This window comes from Rhipicephalus microplus, unplaced genomic scaffold, assembly GCF_043290135.1.
Source record: "Rhipicephalus microplus isolate Deutch F79 unplaced genomic scaffold, USDA_Rmic scaffold_33, whole genome shotgun sequence".
In the NCBI taxonomy this organism is placed as follows: domain Eukaryota; kingdom Metazoa; phylum Arthropoda; class Arachnida; order Ixodida; family Ixodidae; genus Rhipicephalus; species Rhipicephalus microplus.
The window spans coordinates 2,743,496-2,765,837 of NW_027464606.1; positions in this window are offsets into that span (position 1 = coordinate 2,743,496).

Here is a 22,342-nt window from a genome sequence, read left to right on the forward strand (position 1 = left end):
ATTTCACCTATTGCAGTTTCGTACATGCAATAAAACAACACTATCTCGTTAGATGACGTCCTTTTTGGTGGTCTCACGACGCTATATAGCTTAAACTAACATAACTCAAGCTAACCTTCGCACTTCTATCGTTAGAAAACGTTTTACTCGCAACTTTACAATGTTTTCTACAAGATTACGACGGTTTCATGCGCTTTCACATTAGATATCGTAGTTCCCGACTTGTAATGTTGAAAAACACTACATCTCACTAAGTGACATTGTTTAATGCGGTTTTACGACGGTTGATATCTCAACATAACCTAACATTCGCACTTGTATCTAAATACGCTCAATTACACTGTTTCGTTCACAATTACGATATTTGCTTGACCTCACAGTTTCTCACCAACTTATTACAGTACAGAACGCTGTATCTCGCTAAATTGCATCGTTCTTTAAGGTTTCACGATACTCGCATGCGCTTTACCGAGAATGTCACAACATAGCAGTTTCGCACTTGTAACGGTACAACACGCAGTATTTGGCTTGTTCATGCCGTTTTGTGTGCTTTCACAACATTTTACCTATCGCAGTTTCGTACTCGCAATAAAACAACACTATCTCGTTAGATGACGTCCTTTTTGGTGGTCTCACGACGCTATATAGCTTAAACTAACATAACTCAAGCTAACCTTCGCACTTCTATCGTTAGAAAACGTTTTACTCGCAACTTTACAATGTTTTCTACAAGATTACGACGGTTTCATGCGCTTTCACATTAGATATCGTAGTTCCCGACTTGTAATGTTGAAAAACACTACATCTCACTAAGTGACATTGTTTAATGCGGTTTTACGACGGTTGATATCTCAACATAACCTAACATTCGCACTTGTATCTAAATACGCTCAATTACACTGTTTCGTTCACAATTACGATATTTGCATAACCTCACAGTTTTTCACCAACTTATTGCAGTACAGAACGCTGTATCTCGCTAAATGACATTGTTCTTTAAGGTTTCACGATGCTTGCATGCGCTTTAACGAGAATATCACAATATAGCAGTTTCGCACTTGTAACGGTAGAACACGCAGTATTTGGCTTGTTCATGCCGTTTTGTGTGCATTCACAACATTTCACCTATCGCAGTTTAATACTCGCAATAAAACAACACTATCTCGTTAGATGACGTCGTTTTTGGTAGTTTCACGACGCTACCTAGCTTAAACTAACCTAACCTAACCTAACCTTCGCACTTCTATCGTTAGAAAACGTTTTACTCGCAACTTTACAATGTTTTCTACAAGATTACGACGGTTTCATGCGCTTTCACATTAGATATCGTAGTTCCCGACTTGCAATGTTGAAAAACACTACATCTCACTAAGTGACATTGTTTAATGCGGTTTTACGACGGTTGATATGTCAACCTAACCTAACATTCGCACTTGTATCTAAAGACGCTCAATTACACTGTTTCGTTCACAATTACGATATTTGCTTGACCTCACAGTTTCTCACCAACTTATTACAGTACAGAACGCTGTATCTCGCTAAATGACATCGTTCTTTAAGGTTTCACGATACTTGCATGCGCTTTAACGAGAATATCACAATATAGCAGTTTCGCACTTGTAACGGTAGAACACGCAGTATTTGGCTTGTTCATGCCGTTTTGTGTGCTTTCACAACATTTCACCTATCGCAGTTTAATACTCGCTATAAAACAACACTATCTCGTTAGATGACGTCGTTTTTGGTAGTTTCACGACGCTACCTAGCTTAAACTAACCTAACCTAACCTAACCTTCGCACTTCTATCGTTAGAAAACGTTTTACTCGCCACTTTACAATGTTTTCTACAAGATTACGACGGTTTCATGCGCTTTCACATTAGATATCGTAGTTCCCGACTTGTAATGTTGAAAAACACTACATCTCACTAAGTGACATTGTTTAATGCGGTTTTACGACGGTTGATATCTCAACCTAACCTAACATTCGCACTTGTATCTAAATACGCTCAATTACACTGTTTCGTTCACAATTACGATATTTGCTTGACCTCACAGTTTCTCACCAACTTATTACAGTACAGAACGCTGTATCTCGCTAAATGACATCGTTCTTTAAGGTTTCACGATACTTGCATGCGCTTTAACGAAAATATCACAATAAAGCAGTTTCGCACTTGTAACGGCACAAGACGCAGTATCTGGCTAGTTCATGCCATTTTGTGTGCTTTCCCAATATTTCACCTATCGCAGTTTCGTACTCGCAATAAAACAACACTATCTCGTTAGATGACATCGTTTTTGGTGGTTTCACAACGCTACCTAGCTCAAACTAACAGAACCTTCGCACTTCTATCGTTAGAAAACGTTTTATTCGCTACTTTACAATGTTTTCTACAAGATTACGACGGTTTCATGCGCTTTTACATTAGATATCGCAGTTCCCGACTTGTAATGGTGAAAAACACAGCATCTCACTAAGTGACATTGTTTATTGCGGTTTTAGCGCGGTTCATATCTTAACCTAACCTAACCTTACCTAACCCAACCTAACCTAACCTAACCTAACCAAACCTTACCTAACATACCCTAACCTAACCTAACCTAACCTAACCTAACCTAACGTAACCTAACCTAACCTAACCTAACCAAACCTAACCTAACCTAACGACGTTTGCAAGCGCTTTCACATTAGATATCGCAGTTCCCGACTTGTAATGGTGAAAAACACTGCATCTCACTAAGTGACATTGTTTAATGCGGTTTTACGACGGTTCATATCTTAACCTAACCTAACATTCGCACTTGTAATAAAAAACGCTCTATTACACTGTTTCGTTCACAATTAGGATATTTGCATAACCTCACAGTTTTTCACCTACTTATTGCAGTACAGAACGCTGTATCTCGCTAAATGACATCGTTCTTTAAGGTTTCACGATGCTTGCATGCGCTTTAACGAGAATATCACAACATAGCAGTTTCGCACTTGTAACGGTACAACACGCAGTATTTGGCTTGTTCATGCCGTTTTGTGTGCTTTCACAACATTTCACCTATCGCAGTTTCGTACTCGCAATAAAACAACACTATCTCGTTAGATGACGTTGTTTTTGGTAGTTGCACGACGCTACCTAGCTTAAACTAACATAACTCAACCTAACATAACCTTCGCACTTCTATCGTTAGAAAACGTTTTACTCGCTACTTTACATTGCTTTCTACAACATTATGACGGTTTCAAGCGCTTTCACATTAGATATCACAGTTCCCAACTTGTAAAGGTGAAAAACACTGCATCTCACTAAGTGACATTGTTTAATGCGGTTTTACGACGGTTCATACCTTAACCTAACGTAACCTAACCTAACCTAACCTAACCCTACCTAACCTAACCTAACCTAACCTAACCCAACCCAACCCAACCTAACCTAACCTAACCTAACCTAAACTAACCTAACCCAACCTAACCTAACCTAACCTAACCTAACCCAACCTAACCCAACCCAACCCAACCTAACCTAACCTAAGCTAACCTAACCTAAGTTAACCAAACCTAACCTAACCTAACTTAACCTAACCTAACGTAACCTAACCTAACCTAACCTATTCTAACGTAACCTAACCTTACCTGACCTAACCTAACCTAACGTAACCTAACCTAACCTAACATAACCAAACGTAACCAAACCTAACGTAACCTAACCTAACCTAACCCAACCTAACCCAACCCAACCCAACCCAACAACACCCAACTCAACCTAACCTAACCTAACCTAACCTTACCTAACCTAACCAAATTATCCTTACCTAACCTAACCTAACCTAACGTAACCTAACCTAACCTAACCTAACGTAACCTAACCTAACCTAACGTAACCTAACCTAACCTAACCTAACCTTACCTAACCCAACCTAACCTAACCTAACCTAACCTAACCCAACTCAACCCAACCTAACCTAATCTAACCTAACCTAACCTAACCTATCCAAACCTAACCTAACCTAACCTAACCTAACCTAACGGCGGTTGCAAGCGCTTTCACATTAAATATCGCAGTTCCCCACTTTTAATGGTGAAAAACACTGCATCTCAGTAATTGACATTGTTTAATGCGGTTTTACGACGGTTCATATCTTAACCTAACCTAACATTCGCACTTGTATCTAAAAACGCTCTATTACACTGTTTTGTTCACAATTACGATACTTGCATAACCTCACAGTTTTTCACCAACTTATTACAGTACAGAACGCTGTATCTCGCTAAACGACATCGTTCTTTAAGGTTTCACGATACTTGCATGCGCTTTACCGAGAATGTCACAACATAGCACTTTCGCACTTGTAACGGTACAACACGCAGTATTTGGCTTGTTCATGCCGTTTTGTGTGCTTTCACAACATTTCACCTATCGCAGTTTCGTACTCGCAATAAAACAACACTATCTCGTTAGATGACGTTGTTTTTGGTAGTTTCACGACGCTACCTAGCTTAAACTATCATAACTCAACCTAACATGACCTTCGCACTTCTATCGTTAGAAAACGTTTTACTCGCTACTTTACATTGCTTTCTACAACATTACGACGGTTTCAAGCGCTTTCACATTAGATATCACAGTTCCCAACTTGTAAAGGTGAAAAACACTGCATCTCACTAAGTGACATTGTTTAATGCGGTTTTACAACGGTTCATACCTTAACCTAACCTAACCTAACCTAACCTAACCTTACCTAACCTAACCTAACCTAACCCAACCCAACCCAACCTAACCTAACCTAACCTAAACTAACCTAACCCAACCTAACCTAACCTAACCTAACCCAACCTAACCCAACCCAACCCAACCTAACCTAACCTAACCTAACCTAACTTAACCTAACCTAACGTAACCTAACCTAACCTATTCTAACGTAACCTAACCTTACCTGACCTAACCTAACCTAACGTAACCTAACCTAACCTAACATAACCTAACGTAACCTAACCTAACCTAACCTAACCCAACCTAACCCAACCCAACCCAACCCAACAACACCCAACCCAACCTAACCTAACCTAACCTAACCTTACCTAACCTAACCAAATTATCCTTACCTAACCTAACCTAACCTAACGTAACCTAACCTAACCTAACGTAACCTAACCTAACCTAACGTAACCTAACCTAACCTAACCTGACCTAACCCAACCTAACCTAACCTAACCTAACCTAACCCAACTCAACCCAACCTAACCTAATCTAACCTAACCTAACCTAACCTAACCTAACCTAACCTAACCTAACGACGGTTGCAAGCGCTTTCACATTAAATATCGCAGTTCCCCACTTTTAATGGTGAAAAACACTGCATCTCAGTAATTGACATTGTTTAATGCGGTTTTACGACGGTTCATATCTTAACCTAACCTAACATTCGCACTTGTATCTAAAAACGCTCTATTACACTGTTTTGTTCACAATTACGATATTTGCATAACCTCACAGTTTTTCACCAACTTATTGCAGTACAGAACGCTGTATCTCGCTAAATGACATTGTTCTTTAAGGTTTCACGATGCTTGCATGCGCTTTAACGAGAATATCACAATATAGCAGTTTCGCACTTGTAACGGTAGAACACGCAGTATTTGGCTTGTTCATGCCGTTTTGTGTGCTTTCACAACATTTCACCTATCGCAGTTTAATACTCGCTATAAAACAACACTATCTCGTTAGATGACGTCGTTTTTGGTAGTTTCACGACGCTACCTAGCTTAAACTAACCTAACCTAACCTAACCTTCGCACTTCTATCGTTAGAAAACGTTTTACTCGCCACTCTACAATGTTTTCTACAAGATTACGACGGTTTCATGCGCTTTCACATTAGATATCGTAGTTCCCGACTTGTAATGTTGAAAAACACTATATCTCACTAAGTGACATTGTTTAATGCGGTTTTACGACGGTTCATATGTCAACCTAACCTAACATTCGCACTTGTATCTAAAGACGCTCAATTACACTGTTTCGTTCACAATTACGATATTTGCTTGACCTCACAGTTTCTCACCAACTTATTACAGTACAGAACGCTGTATCTCGCTAAATGACATCGTTCTTTAAGGTTTCACGATACTTGCATGCGCTTTAGCGAGAATGTCACAACATAGCACTTTCGCACTTGTAACGGTACAACACGCAGTATTTGGCTTGTTCATGCCGTTTTGTGTGCTTTCACAACATTTTACCTATCGCAGTTTCGTACTCGCAATAAAACAACACTATCTCGTTAGATGACGTCGTTTTTGGTGGTTTCACGACGCTACCTAGCTTAAACTAACATAACTCAACCTAACATAACCTTCGCACTTCTATCGTTAGAAAACGTTTTACTCGCTACTTTACATTGCTTTCTACAACATTACGACGGTTTCAAGCGCTTTCACATTAGATATCGCAGTTCCCGACTTGTAAAGGTGAAAAACACTGCATCTCACTAAGTGACATTGTTTATTGCGGTTTTACGACGGTTCATACCTTAACCTAACGTAACCTAACCTAACCTAACCCAACCTAACCTAACATAACCTAACCTAACCTAACCTAACCAAACCTAACCTAACGTAACCTAACCTAACTTAACCTAACCTAACCTAACGACGTTTGCAAGCGCTTTCACATTAGATATCGCAGTTCCCAACTTGTAATGGTGAAAAACACTGCATCTAACTAAGTGACATTGTTTAATGCGGTTTTACGACGGTTCATATCTTAACCTAACCTAACATTCGTACTTGTATTGAAAAACGCTCTATTACACTGTTTCGTTCACAATTACGATATTTGCATAACCTCACAGTTTTTCACCAACTTATTGCAGTACAGAACGCTGTATCTCGCTAAATGACATTGTTCTTTAAGGTTTCACGATGCTTGCATGCGCTTTAACGAGAATATCACAATATAGCAGTTTCGCACTTGTAACGGTAGAACACGCAGTATCTGGCTTGTTCATGCCGTTTTGTGTGCATTCACAACATTTCACCTATCGCAGTTTAATACTCGCAATAAAACAACACTATCTCGTTAGATGACGTCGTTTTTGGTAGTTTCACGACGCTACCTAGCTTAAACTAACCTAACCTAACCTAACCTTCGCACTTCTATCGTTAGAAAACGTTTTACTCGCAACTTTACAATGTTTTCTACAAGATTACGACGGTTTCATGCGCTTTCACATTAGATATCGTAGTTCCCGACTTGTAATGTTGAAAAACACTACATCTCACTAAGTGACATTGTTTAATGCGGTTTTACGACTGTTGATATGTCAACCTAACCTAACATTCGCACTTGTATCTAAAGACGCTCAATTACACTGTTTCGTTCACAATTACGATATTTGCTTGACCTCACAGTTTCTCACCAACTTATTACAGTACAGAACGCTGTATCTCGCTAAATTGCATCGTTCTTTAAGGTTTCACGATACTCGCATGCGCTTTACCGAGAATGTCACAACATAGCAGTTTCGCACTTGTAACGGTACAACACGCAGTATTTGGCTTGTTCATGCCGTTTTGTGTGCTTTCACAACATTTTACCTATCGCAGTTTCGTACTCGCAATAAAACAACACTATCTCGTTAGATGACGTCCTTTTTGGTGGTCTCACGACGCTATATAGCTTAAACTAACATAACTCAAGCTAACCTTCGCACTTCTATCGTTAGAAAACGTTTTACTCGCAACTTTACAATGTTTTCTACAAGATTACGACGGTTTCATGCGCTTTCACATTAGATATCGTAGTTCCCGACTTGTAATGTTGAAAAACACTACATCTCACTAAGTGACATTGTTTAATGCGGTTTTACGACGGTTGATATCTCAACATAACCTAACATTCGCACTTGTATCTAAATACGCTCAATCACACTGTTTCGTTCACAATTACGATATTTGCATAACCTCACAGTTTTTCACCAACTTATTGCAGTACAGAACGCTGTATCTCGCTAAATGACATTGTTCTTTAAGGTTTCACGATGCTTGCATGCGCTTTAACGAGAATATCACAATATAGCAGTTTCGCACTTGTAACGGTAGAACACGCAGTATTTGGCTTGTTCATGCCGTTTTGTGTGCATTCACAACATTTCACCTATCGCAGTTTAATACTCGCAATAAAACAACACTATCTCGTTAGATGACGTCGTTTTTGGTAGTTTCACGACGCTACCTAGCTTAAACTAACCTAACCTAACCTAACCTTCGCACTTCTATCGTTAGAAAACGTTTTACTCGCAACTTTACAATGTTTTCTACAAGATTACGACGGTTTCATGCGCTTTCACATTAGATATCGTAGTTCCCGACTTGCAATGTTGAAAAACACTACATCTCACTAAGTGACATTGTTTAATGCGGTTTTACGACGGTTGATATGTCAACCTAACCTAACATTCGCACTTGTATCTAAAGACGCTCAATTACACTGTTTCGTTCACAATTACGATATTTGCTTGACCTCACAGTTTCTCACCAACTTATTACAGTACAGAACGCTGTATCTCGCTAAATGACATCGTTCTTTAAGGTTTCACGATACTTGCATGCGCTTTAACGAGAATATCACAATATAGCAGTTTCGCACTTGTAACGGTAGAACACGCAGTATTTGGCTTGTTCATGCCGTTTTGTGTGCTTTCACAACATTTCACCTATCGCAGTTTAATACTCGCTATAAAACAACACTATCTCGTTAGATGACGTCGTTTTTGGTAGTTTCACGACGCTACCTAGCTTAAACTAACCTAACCTAACCTAACCTTCGCACTTCTATCGTTAGAAAACGTTTTACTCGCCACTTTACAATGTTTTCTACAAGATTACGACGGTTTCATGCGCTTTCACATTAGATATCGTAGTTCCCGACTTGTAATGTTGAAAAACACTACATCTCACTAAGTGACATTGTTTAATGCGGTTTTACGACGGTTGATATCTCAACCTAACCTAACATTCGCACTTGTATCTAAATACGCTCAATTACACTGTTTCGTTCACAATTACGATATTTGCTTGACCTCACAGTTTCTCACCAACTTATTACAGTACAGAACGCTGTATCTCGCTAAATGACATCGTTCTTTAAGGTTTCACGATACTTGCATGCGCTTTAACGAAAATATCACAATAAAGCAGTTTCGCACTTGTAACGGCACAAGACGCAGTATCTGGCTAGTTCATGCCATTTTGTGTGCTTTCCCAATATTTCACCTATCGCAGTTTCGTACTCGCAATAAAACAACACTATCTCGTTAGATGACATCGTTTTTGGTGGTTTCACAACGCTACCTAGCTCAAACTAACAGAACCTTCGCACTTCTATCGTTAGAAAACGTTTTATTCGCTACTTTACAATGTTTTCTACAAGATTACGACGGTTTCATGCGCTTTTACATTAGATATCGCAGTTCCCGACTTGTAATGGTGAAAAACACAGCATCTCACTAAGTGACATTGTTTATTGCGGTTTTAGCGCGGTTCATATCTTAACCTAACCTAACCTTACCTAACCCAACCTAACCTAACCTAACCTAACCAAACCTTACCTAACATACCCTAACCTAACCTAACCTAACCTAACCTAACCTAACGTAACCTAACCTAACCTAACCTAACCAAACCTAACCTAACCTAACGACGTTTGCAAGCGCTTTCACATTAGATATCGCAGTTCCCGACTTGTAATGGTGAAAAACACTGCATCTCACTAAGTGACATTGTTTAATGCGGTTTTACGACGGTTCATATCTTAACCTAACCTAACATTCGCACTTGTAATAAAAAACGCTCTATTACACTGTTTCGTTCACAATTAGGATATTTGCATAACCTCACAGTTTTTCACCTACTTATTGCAGTACAGAACGCTGTATCTCGCTAAATGACATCGTTCTTTAAGGTTTCACGATGCTTGCATGCGCTTTAACGAGAATATCACAACATAGCAGTTTCGCACTTGTAACGGTACAACACGCAGTATTTGGCTTGTTCATGCCGTTTTGTGTGCTTTCACAACATTTCACCTATCGCAGTTTCGTACTCGCAATAAAACAACACTATCTCGTTAGATGACGTTGTTTTTGGTAGTTGCACGACGCTACCTAGCTTAAACTAACATAACTCAACCTAACATAACCTTCGCACTTCTATCGTTAGAAAACGTTTTACTCGCTACTTTACATTGCTTTCTACAACATTATGACGGTTTCAAGCGCTTTCACATTAGATATCACAGTTCCCAACTTGTAAAGGTGAAAAACACTGCATCTCACTAAGTGACATTGTTTAATGCGGTTTTACGACGGTTCATACCTTAACCTAACGTAACCTAACCTAACCTAACCTAACCCTACCTAACCTAACCTAACCTAACCTAACCCAACCCAACCCAACCTAACCTAACCTAACCTAACCTAAACTAACCTAACCCAACCTAACCTAACCTAACCTAACCTAACCCAACCTAACCCAACCCAACCCAACCTAACCTAACCTAAGCTAACCTAACCTAAGTTAACCAAACCTAACCTAACCTAACTTAACCTAACCTAACGTAACCTAACCTAACCTAACCTATTCTAACGTAACCTAACCTTACCTGACCTAACCTAACCTAACGTAACCTAACCTAACCTAACATAACCAAACGTAACCAAACCTAACGTAACCTAACCTAACCTAACCCAACCTAACCCAACCCAACCCAACCCAACAACACCCAACTCAACCTAACCTAACCTAACCTAACCTTACCTAACCTAACCAAATTATCCTTACCTAACCTAACCTAACCTAACGTAACCTAACCTAACCTAACCTAACGTAACCTAACCTAACCTAACGTAACCTAACCTAACCTAACCTTACCTAACCCAACCTAACCTAACCTAACCTAACCTAACCCAACTCAACCCAACCTAACCTAATCTAACCTAACCTAACCTAACCTATCCAAACCTAACCTAACCTAACCTAACCTAACCTAACGGCGGTTGCAAGCGCTTTCACATTAAATATCGCAGTTCCCCACTTTTAATGGTGAAAAACACTGCATCTCAGTAATTGACATTGTTTAATGCGGTTTTACGACGGTTCATATCTTAACCTAACCTAACATTCGCACTTGTATCTAAAAACGCTCTATTACACTGTTTTGTTCACAATTACGATACTTGCATAACCTCACAGTTTTTCACCAACTTATTACAGTACAGAACGCTGTATCTCGCTAAACGACATCGTTCTTTAAGGTTTCACGATACTTGCATGCGCTTTACCGAGAATGTCACAACATAGCAGTTTCGCACTTGTAACGGTACAACACGCAGTATTTGGCTTGTTCATGCCGTTTTGTGTGCTTTCACAACATTTCACCTATCGCAGTTTCGTACTCGCAATAAAACAACACTATCTCGTTAGATGACGTTGTTTTTGGTAGTTTCACGACGCTACCTAGCTTAAACTATCATAACTCAACCTAACATGACCTTCGCACTTCTATCGTTAGAAAACGTTTTACTCGCTACTTTACATTGCTTTCTACAACATTACGACGGTTTCAAGCGCTTTCACATTAGATATCACAGTTCCCAACTTGTAAAGGTGAAAAACACTGCATCTCACTAAGTGACATTGTTTAATGCGGTTTTACAACGGTTCATACCTTAACCTAACCTAACCTAACCTAACCTAACCTTACCTAACCTAACCTAACCTAACCCAACCCAACCCAACCTAACCTAACCTAACCTAAACTAACCTAACCCAACCTAACCTAACCTAACCTAACCCAACCTAACCCAACCCAACCCAACCTAACCTAACCTAACCTAACCTAACTTAACCTAACCTAACGTAACCTAACCTAACCTATTCTAACGTAACCTAACCTTACCTGACCTAACCTAACCTAACGTAACCTAACCTAACCTAACATAACCTAACGTAACCTAACCTAACCTAACCTAACCCAACCTAACCCAACCCAACCCAACCCAACAACACCCAACCCAACCTAACCTAACCTAACCTAACCTTACCTAACCTAACCAAATTATCCTTACCTAACCTAACCTAACCTAACGTAACCTAACCTAACCTAACGTAACCTAACCTAACCTAACGTAACCTAACCTAACCTAACCTGACCTAACCCAACCTAACCTAACCTAACCTAACCTAACCCAACTCAACCCAACCTAACCTAATCTAACCTAACCTAACCTAACCTAACCTAACCTAACCTAACCTAACGACGGTTGCAAGCGCTTTCACATTAAATATCGCAGTTCCCCACTTTTAATGGTGAAAAACACTGCATCTCAGTAATTGACATTGTTTAATGCGGTTTTACGACGGTTCATATCTTAACCTAACCTAACATTCGCACTTGTATCTAAAAACGCTCTATTACACTGTTTTGTTCACAATTACGATATTTGCATAACCTCACAGTTTTTCACCAACTTATTGCAGTACAGAACGCTGTATCTCGCTAAATGACATTGTTCTTTAAGGTTTCACGATGCTTGCATGCGCTTTAACGAGAATATCACAATATAGCAGTTTCGCACTTGTAACGGTAGAACACGCAGTATTTGGCTTGTTCATGCCGTTTTGTGTGCTTTCACAACATTTCACCTATCGCAGTTTAATACTCGCTATAAAACAACACTATCTCGTTAGATGACGTCGTTTTTGGTAGTTTCACGACGCTACCTAGCTTAAACTAACCTAACCTAACCTAACCTTCGCACTTCTATCGTTAGAAAACGTTTTACTCGCCACTCTACAATGTTTTCTACAAGATTACGACGGTTTCATGCGCTTTCACATTAGATATCGTAGTTCCCGACTTGTAATGTTGAAAAACACTATATCTCACTAAGTGACATTGTTTAATGCGGTTTTACGACGGTTCATATGTCAACCTAACCTAACATTCGCACTTGTATCTAAAGACGCTCAATTACACTGTTTCGTTCACAATTACGATATTTGCTTGACCTCACAGTTTCTCACCAACTTATTACAGTACAGAACGCTGTATCTCGCTAAATGACATCGTTCTTTAAGGTTTCACGATACTTGCATGCGCTTTAGCGAGAATGTCACAACATAGCACTTTCGCACTTGTAACGGTACAACACGCAGTATTTGGCTTGTTCATGCCGTTTTGTGTGCTTTCACAACATTTTACCTATCGCAGTTTCGTACTCGCAATAAAACAACACTATCTCGTTAGATGACGTCGTTTTTGGTGGTTTCACGACGCTACCTAGCTTAAACTAACATAACTCAACCTAACATAACCTTCGCACTTCTATCGTTAGAAAACGTTTTACTCGCTACTTTACATTGCTTTCTACAACATTACGACGGTTTCAAGCGCTTTCACATTAGATATCGCAGTTCCCGACTTGTAAAGGTGAAAAACACTGCATCTCACTAAGTGACATTGTTTATTGCGGTTTTACGACGGTTCATACCTTAACCTAACGTAACCTAACCTAACCTAACCCAACCTAACCTAACATAACCTAACCTAACCAAACCTAACCTAACGTAACCTAACCTAACTTAACCTAACCTAACCTAACGACGTTTGCAAGCGCTTTCACATTAGATATCGCAGTTCCCAACTTGTAATGGTGAAAAACACTGCATCTAACTAAGTGACATTGTTTAATGCGGTTTTACGACGGTTCATATCTTAACCTAACCTAACATTCGTACTTGTATTGAAAAACGCTCTATTACACTGTTTCGTTCACAATTACGATATTTGCATAACCTCACAGTTTTTCACCAACTTATTGCAGTACAGAACGCTGTATCTCGCTAAATGACATTGTTCTTTAAGGTTTCACGATGCTTGCATGCGCTTTAACGAGAATATCACAATATAGCAGTTTCGCACTTGTAACGGTAGAACACGCAGTATTTGGCTTGTTCATGCCGTTTTGTGTGCATTCACAACATTTCACCTATCGCAGTTTAATACTCGCAATAAAACAACACTATCTCGTTAGATGACGTCGTTTTTGGTAGTTTCACGACGCTACCTAGCTTAAACTAACCTAACCTAACCTAACCTTCGCACTTCTATCGTTAGAAAACGTTTTACTCGCAACTTTACAATGTTTTCTACAAGATTACGACGGTTTCATGCGCTTTCACATTAGATATCGTAGTTCCCGACTTGTAATGTTGAAAAACACTACATCTCACTAAGTGACATTGTTTAATGCGGTTTTACGACTGTTGATATGTCAACCTAACCTAACATTCGCACTTGTATCTAAAGACGCTCACTTACACTGTTTCGTTCACAATTACGATATTTGCTTGACCTCACAGTTTCTCACCAACTTATTACAGTACAGAACGCTGTATCTCGCTAAATGACATCGTTCTTTAAGGTTTCACGATACTTGCATGCGCTTTACCGAGAATGTCACAACATAGCAGTTTCGCACTTGTAACGGTACAACACGCAGTATTTGGCTTGTTCATGCCATTTTGTGTGCTTTCACAACATTTTATCTATCACAGTTTCGTACTCGCAATAAAACAACACTATCTCGTGAGATGACGTTGTTTTTGGTAGTTTCACGACGCTACCTAGCTTAAACTAACATAACTCAACCTAACATGACCTTCGCACTTCTATCGTTAGAAAACGTTTTACTCGCTACTTTACATTGCTTTCTACAACATTACGACGGTTTCAAGCGCTTTCACATTAGATAACACAGTTCCCAACTTGTAAAGGTGAAAAACACTGCATCTCACTAAGTGACATTGTTTAATGCGCTTTTACAACGGTTCATACCTTAACCAAACCTAACCTAACCTTACCTAACCTAACCTAACCCAACCCAACCCAACCTAACCTAACCTAACCTAAACTAACCTAACCCAACCTAACCTAACCTAACCCAACCTAACCCAACCCAACCCAACCTAACCTAACCTAACCTAACCTAACTTAACCTAACCTAACGTAACCTAACCTAACCTATTCTAACGTAACCTAACCTTACCTGACCTAACCTAACCTAACGTAACCTAACCTAACCTAACTTAACCTAACGTAACCTAACCTAACCTAACCTAACCTAACCCAACCTAACCCAACCCAACCCAACCCAACAACACCCAACCCAACCTAACCTAACCTAACCTAACCTTACCAAACCTAACCAAATTATCCTTACCTAACCTAACCTAACCTAACGTAACCTAACCTAACCTAACGTAATCTAACCTAACCTAACGTAACCTAACCTAACCTAACCTGACCTAACCCAACCTAACCTAACCTAACCTAACCCAACTCAACCCAACCTAATCTAACCTAACCTAACCTAACCTTAACTTAGCTTCCATTAGCGCGGCACATATGAAAAGGAAAGAGGAAAGAATACAGAGACGTCAAGACAGGTAGGCGCTAACCTGTCTACCTGTCTTGACGTCTCTGTATTCTTTCCTCTTTCCTTTTCATATGTGCCGCGCTAATAGAAGCTAAGTTCATGGATAACCAACTCGCCCGAGCCACAACACTTTCTAACCTAACCTAACCTAACCTAACCTAACGACGGTTGCAAGCGCTTTCACATTAAATATCGCAGTTCCCCACTTTTAATGGTGAAAAACACTGCATCTCAGTAATTGACATTGTTTAATGCGGTTTTACGACGGTTCATATCTTAACCTAACCTAACATTCGCACTTGTATCTAAAAACGCTCTATTACACTGTTTTGTTCACAATTACGATATTTGCATAACCTCACAGTTTTTCACCAACTTATTGCAGTACAGAACGCTGTATCTCGCTAAATGACATTGTTCTTTAAGGTTTCACGATGCTTGCATGCGCTTTAACGAGAATATCACAATATAGCAGTTTCGCACTTGTAACGGTAGAACACGCAGTATTTGGCTTGTTCATGCCGTTCTGTGTGCTTTCACAACATTTCACCTATCGCAGTTTAATACTCGCTATAAAACAACACTATCTCGTTAGATGACGTCGTTTTTGGTAGTTTCACGACGCTACCTAGCTTAAACTAACCTAACCTAACCTTCGCACTTCTATCGTTAGAAAACGTTTTACTCGCTACTTTACATTGCTTTCTACAACATTACGACGGTTTCAAGCGCTTTCACATTAGATATCGCAGTTCCCGACTTGTAAAGGTGAAAAACACTGCATCTCACTAAGTGACATTGTTTAATGCGCTTTTACAACGGTTCATACCTTAACCTAACCTAACCTAACCTTACCTAACCTAACCTAACCCAACCCAACCCAACCTAACCTAACCTAACCTAAACTAACCTAACCCAACCTAACCTAACCTAACCCAACCTAACCCAACCCAACCCAACCTAACCTAACCTAACCTAACCTAACCTAACTTAACCTAACCTAACGTAACCTAACCTAACCTATTCTAACGTAACCTAACCTTACCTGACCTAACCTAACCTAACGTAACCTAACCTAACCTAACATAACCAAACGTAACCAAACCTAACGTAACCTAACCTAACCTAACCCAACCTAACCCAACCCAACCCAACCCAACAACACCCAACTCAACCTAACCTAACCTAACCTAACCTTACCTAACCTAACCAAATTATCCTTACCTAACCTAACCTAACCTAACGTAACCTAACCTAACCTAACCTAACGTAACCTAACCTAACCTAACGTAACCTAACCTAACCTAACCTTACCTAACCCAACCTAACCTAACCTAACCTAACCTAACCCAACTCAACCCAACCTAACCTAATCTAACCTAACCTAACCTAACCTATCCAAACCTAACCTAACCTAACCTAACCTAACCTAACGGCGGTTGCAAGCGCTTTCACATTAAATATCGCAGTTCCCCACTTTTAATGGTGAAAAACACTGCATCTCAGTAATTGACATTGTTTAATGCGGTTTTACGACGGTTCATATCTTAACCTAACCTAACATTCGCACTTGTATCTAAAAACGCTCTATTACACTGTTTTGTTCACAATTACGATACTTGCATAACCTCACAGTTTTTCACCAACTTATTACAGTACAGAACGCTGTATCTCGCTAAACGACATCGTTCTTTAAGGTTTCACGATACTTGCATGCGCTTTACCGAGAATGTCACAACATAGCAGTTTCGCACTTGTAACGGTACAACACGCAGTATTTGGCTTGTTCATGCCGTTTTGTGTGCTTTCACAACATTTCACCTATCGCAGTTTCGTACTCGCAATAAAACAACACTATCTCGTTAGATGACGTTGTTTTTGGTAGTTTCACGACGCTACCTAGCTTAAACTATCATAACTCAACCTAACATGACCTTCGCACTTCTATCGTTAGAAAACGTTTTACTCGCTACTTTACATTGCTTTCTACAACATTACGACGGTTTCAAGCGCTTTCACATTAGATATCACAGTTCCCAACTTGTAAAGGTGAAAAACACTGCATCTCACTAAGTGACATTGTTTAATGCGGTTTTACAACGGTTCATACCTTAACCTAACCTAACCTAACCTAACCTAACCTTACCTAACCTAACCTAACCTAACCCAACCCAACCCAACCTAACCTAACCTAACCTAAACTAACCTAACCCAACCTAACCTAACCTAACCTAACCCAACCTAACCCAACCCAACCCAACCTAACCTAACCTAACCTAACCTAACTTAACCTAACCTAACGTAACCTAACCTAACCTATTCTAACGTAACCTAACCTTACCTGACCTAACCTAACCTAACGTAACCTAACCTAACCTAACATAACCTAACGTAACCTAACCTAACCTAACCTAACCTAACCCAACCTAACCCAACCCAACCCAACCCAACAACACCCAACCCAACCTAACCTAACCTAACCTAACCTTACCTAACCTAACCAAATTATCCTTACCTAACCTAACCTAACCTAACGTAACCTAACCTAACCTAACGTAACCTAACCTAACCTAACGTAACCTAACCTAACCTAACCTGACCTAACCCAACCTAACCTAACCTAACCTAACCTAACCCAACTCAACCCAACCTAACCTAATCTAACCTAACCTAACCTAACCTAACCTAACCTAACCTAACCTAACGACGGTTGCAAGCGCTTTCACATTAAATATCGCAGTTCCCCACTTTTAATGGTGAAAAACACTGCATCTCAGTAATTGACATTGTTTAATGCGGTTTTACGACGGTTCATATCTTAACCTAACCTAACATTCGCACTTGTATCTAAAAACGCTCTATTACACTGTTTTGTTCACAATTACGATATTTGCATAACCTCACAGTTTTTCACCAACTTATTGCAGTACAGAACGCTGTATCTCGCTAAATGACATTGTTCTTTAAGGTTTCACGATGCTTGCATGCGCTTTAACGAGAATATCACAATATAGCAGTTTCGCACTTGTAACGGTAGAACACGCAGTATTTGGCTTGTTCATGCCGTTTTGTGTGCTTTCACAACATTTCACCTATCGCAGTTTAATACTCGCTATAAAACAACACTATCTCGTTAGATGACGTCGTTTTTGGTAGTTTCACGACGCTACCTAGCTTAAACTAACCTAACCTAACCTAACCTTCGCACTTCTATCGTTAGAAAACGTTTTACTCGCCACTCTACAATGTTTTCTACAAGATTACGACGGTTTCATGCGCTTTCACATTAGATATCGTAGTTCCCGACTTGTAATGTTGAAAAACACTATATCTCACTAAGTGACATTGTTTAATGCGGTTTTACGACGGTTCATATGTCAACCTAACCTAACATTCGCACTTGTATCTAAAGACGCTCAATTACACTGTTTCGTTCACAATTACGATATTTGCTTGACCTCACAGTTTCTCACCAACTTATTACAGTACAGAACGCTGTATCTCGCTAAATGACATCGTTCTTTAAGGTTTCACGATACTTGCATGCGCTTTAGCGAGAATGTCACAACATAGCACTTTCGCACTTGTAACGGTACAACACGCAGTATTTGGCTTGTTCATGCCGTTTTGTGTGCTTTCACAACATTTTACCTATCGCAGTTTCGTACTCGCAATAAAACAACACTATCTCGTTAGATGACGTCGTTTTTGGTGGTTTCACGACGCTACCTAGCTTAAACTAACATAACTCAACCTAACATAACCTTCGCACTTCTATCGTTAGAAAACGTTTTACTCGCTACTTTACATTGCTTTCTACAACATTACGACGGTTTCAAGCGCTTTCACATTAGATATCGCAGTTCCCGACTTGTAAAGGTGAAAAACACTGCATCTCACTAAGTGACATTGTTTATTGCGGTTTTACGACGGTTCATACCTTAACCTAACGTAACCTAACCTAACCTAACCCAACCTAACCTAACATAACCTAACCTAACCTAACCTAACCAAACCTAACCTAACGTAACCTAACCTAACTTAACCTAACCTAACCTAACGACGTTTGCAAGCGCTTTCACATTAGATATCGCAGTTCCCAACTTGTAATGGTGAAAAACACTGCATCTAACTAAGTGACATTGTTTAATGCGGTTTTACGACGGTTCATATCTTAACCTAACCTAACATTCGTACTTGTATTGAAAAACGCTCTATTACACTGTTTCGTTCACAATTACGATATTTGCATAACCTCACAGTTTTTCACCAACTTATTGCAGTACAGAACGCTGTATCTCGCTAAATGACATTGTTCTTTAAGGTTTCACGATGCTTGCATGCGCTTTAACGAGAATATCACAATATAGCAGTTTCGCACTTGTAACGGTAGAACACGCAGTATTTGGCTTGTTCATGCCGTTTTGTGTGCATTCACAACATTTCACCTATCGCAGTTTAATACTCGCAATAAAACAACACTATCTCGTTAGATGACGTCGTTTTTGGTAGTTTCACGACGCTACCTAGCTTAAACTAACCTAACCTAACCTAACCTTCGCACTTCTATCGTTAGAAAACGTTTTACTCGCAACTTTACAATGTTTTCTACAAGATTACGACGGTTTCATGCGCTTTCACATTAGATATCGTAGTTCCCGACTTGTAATGTTGAAAAACACTACATCTCACTAAGTGACATTGTTTAATGCGGTTTTACGACTGTTGATATGTCAACCTAACCTAACATTCGCACTTGTATCTAAAGACGCTCAATTACACTGTTTCGTTCACAATTACGATATTTGCTTGACCTCACAGTTTCTCACCAACTTATTACAGTACAGAACGCTGTATCTCGCTAAATGACATCGTTCTTTAAGGTTTCACGATACTTGCATGCGCTTTACCGAGAATGTCACAACATAGCAGTTTCGCACTTGTAACGGTACAACACGCAGTATTTGGCTTGTTCATGCCATTTTGTGTGCTTTCACAACATTTTATCTATCACAGTTTCGTACTCGCAATAAAACAACACTATCTCGTGAGATGACGTTGTTTTTGGTAGTTTCACGACGCTACCTAGCTTAAACTAACATAACTCAACCTAACATGACCTTCGCACTTCTATCGTTAGAAAACGTTTTACTCGCTACTTTACATTGCTTTCTACAACATTACGACGGTTTCAAGCGCTTTCACATTAGATAACACAGTTCCCAACTTGTAAAGGTGAAAAACACTGCATCTCACTAAGTGACATTGTTTAATGCGCTTTTACAACGGTTCATACCTTAACCAAACCTAACCTAACCTTACCTAACCTAACCTAACCCAACCCAACCCAACCTAACCTAACCTAACCTAAACTAACCTAACCCAACCTAACCTAACCTAACCCAACCTAACCCAACCCAACCCAACCTAACCTAACCTAACCTAACCTAACTTAACCTAACCTAACGTAACCTAACCTAACCTATTCTAACGTAACCTAACCTTACCTGACCTAACCTAACCTAACGTAACCTAACCTAACCTAACATAACCTAACGTAACCTAACCTAACCTAACCTAACCTAACCTAACCCAACCTAACCCAACCCAACCCAACCCAACCCAACAACACCCAACCCAACCTAACCTAACCTAACCTAACCTTACCTAACCTAACCAAATTATCCTTACCTAACCTAACCTAACCTAACGTAACCTAACCTAACCTAACGTAATCTAACCTAACCTAACGTAACCTAACCTAACCTAACCTGACCTAACCCAACCTAACCTAACCTAACCTAATCCAACTCAACCCAACCTAATCTAACCTAACCTAACCTAACCTAACCTAACCTAACCTAACGACGGTTGCAAGCGCTTTCACATTAAATATCGCAGTTCCCCACTTTTAATGGTGAAAAACACTGCATCTCAGTAATTGACATTGTTTAATGCGGTTTTACGACGGTTCATATCTTAACCTAACCTAACATTCGCACTTGTATCTAAAAACGCTCTATTACACTGTTTTGTTCACAATTACGATATTTGCATAACCTCACAGTTTTTCACCAACTTATTGCAGTACAGAACGCTGTATCTCGCTAAATGACATTGTTCTTTAAGGTTTCACGATGCTTGCATGCGCTTTAACGAGAATATCACAATATAGCAGTTTCGCACTTGTAACGGTAGAACACGCAGTATTTGGCTTGTTCATGCCGTTCTGTGTGCTTTCACAACATTTCACCTATCGCAGTTTAATACTCGCTATAAAACAACACTATCTCGTTAGATGACGTCGTTTTTGGTAGTTTCACGACGCTACCTAGCTTAAACTAACCTAACCTAACCTTCGCACTTCTATCGTTAGAAAACGTTTTACTCGCTACTTTACATTGCTTTCTACAACATTACGACGGTTTCAAGCGCTTTCACATTAGATATCGCAGTTCCCGACTTGTAAAGGTGAAAAACACTGCATCTCACTAAGTGACATTGTTTAATGCGCTTTTACAACGGTTCATACCTTAACCTAACCTAACCTAACCTTACCTAACCTAACCTAACCCAACCCAACCCAACCTAACCTAACCTAACCTAAACTAACCTAACCCAACCTAACCTAACCTAACCCAACCTAACCCAACCCAACCCAACCTAACCTAACCTAACCTAACCTAACCTAACTTAACCTAACCTAACGTAACCTAACCTAACCTATTCTAACGTAACCTAACCTTACCTGACCTAACCTAACCTAACGTAACCTAACCTAACCTAACATAACCAAACGTAACCAAACCTAACGTAACCTAACCTAACCTAACCCAACCTAACCCAACC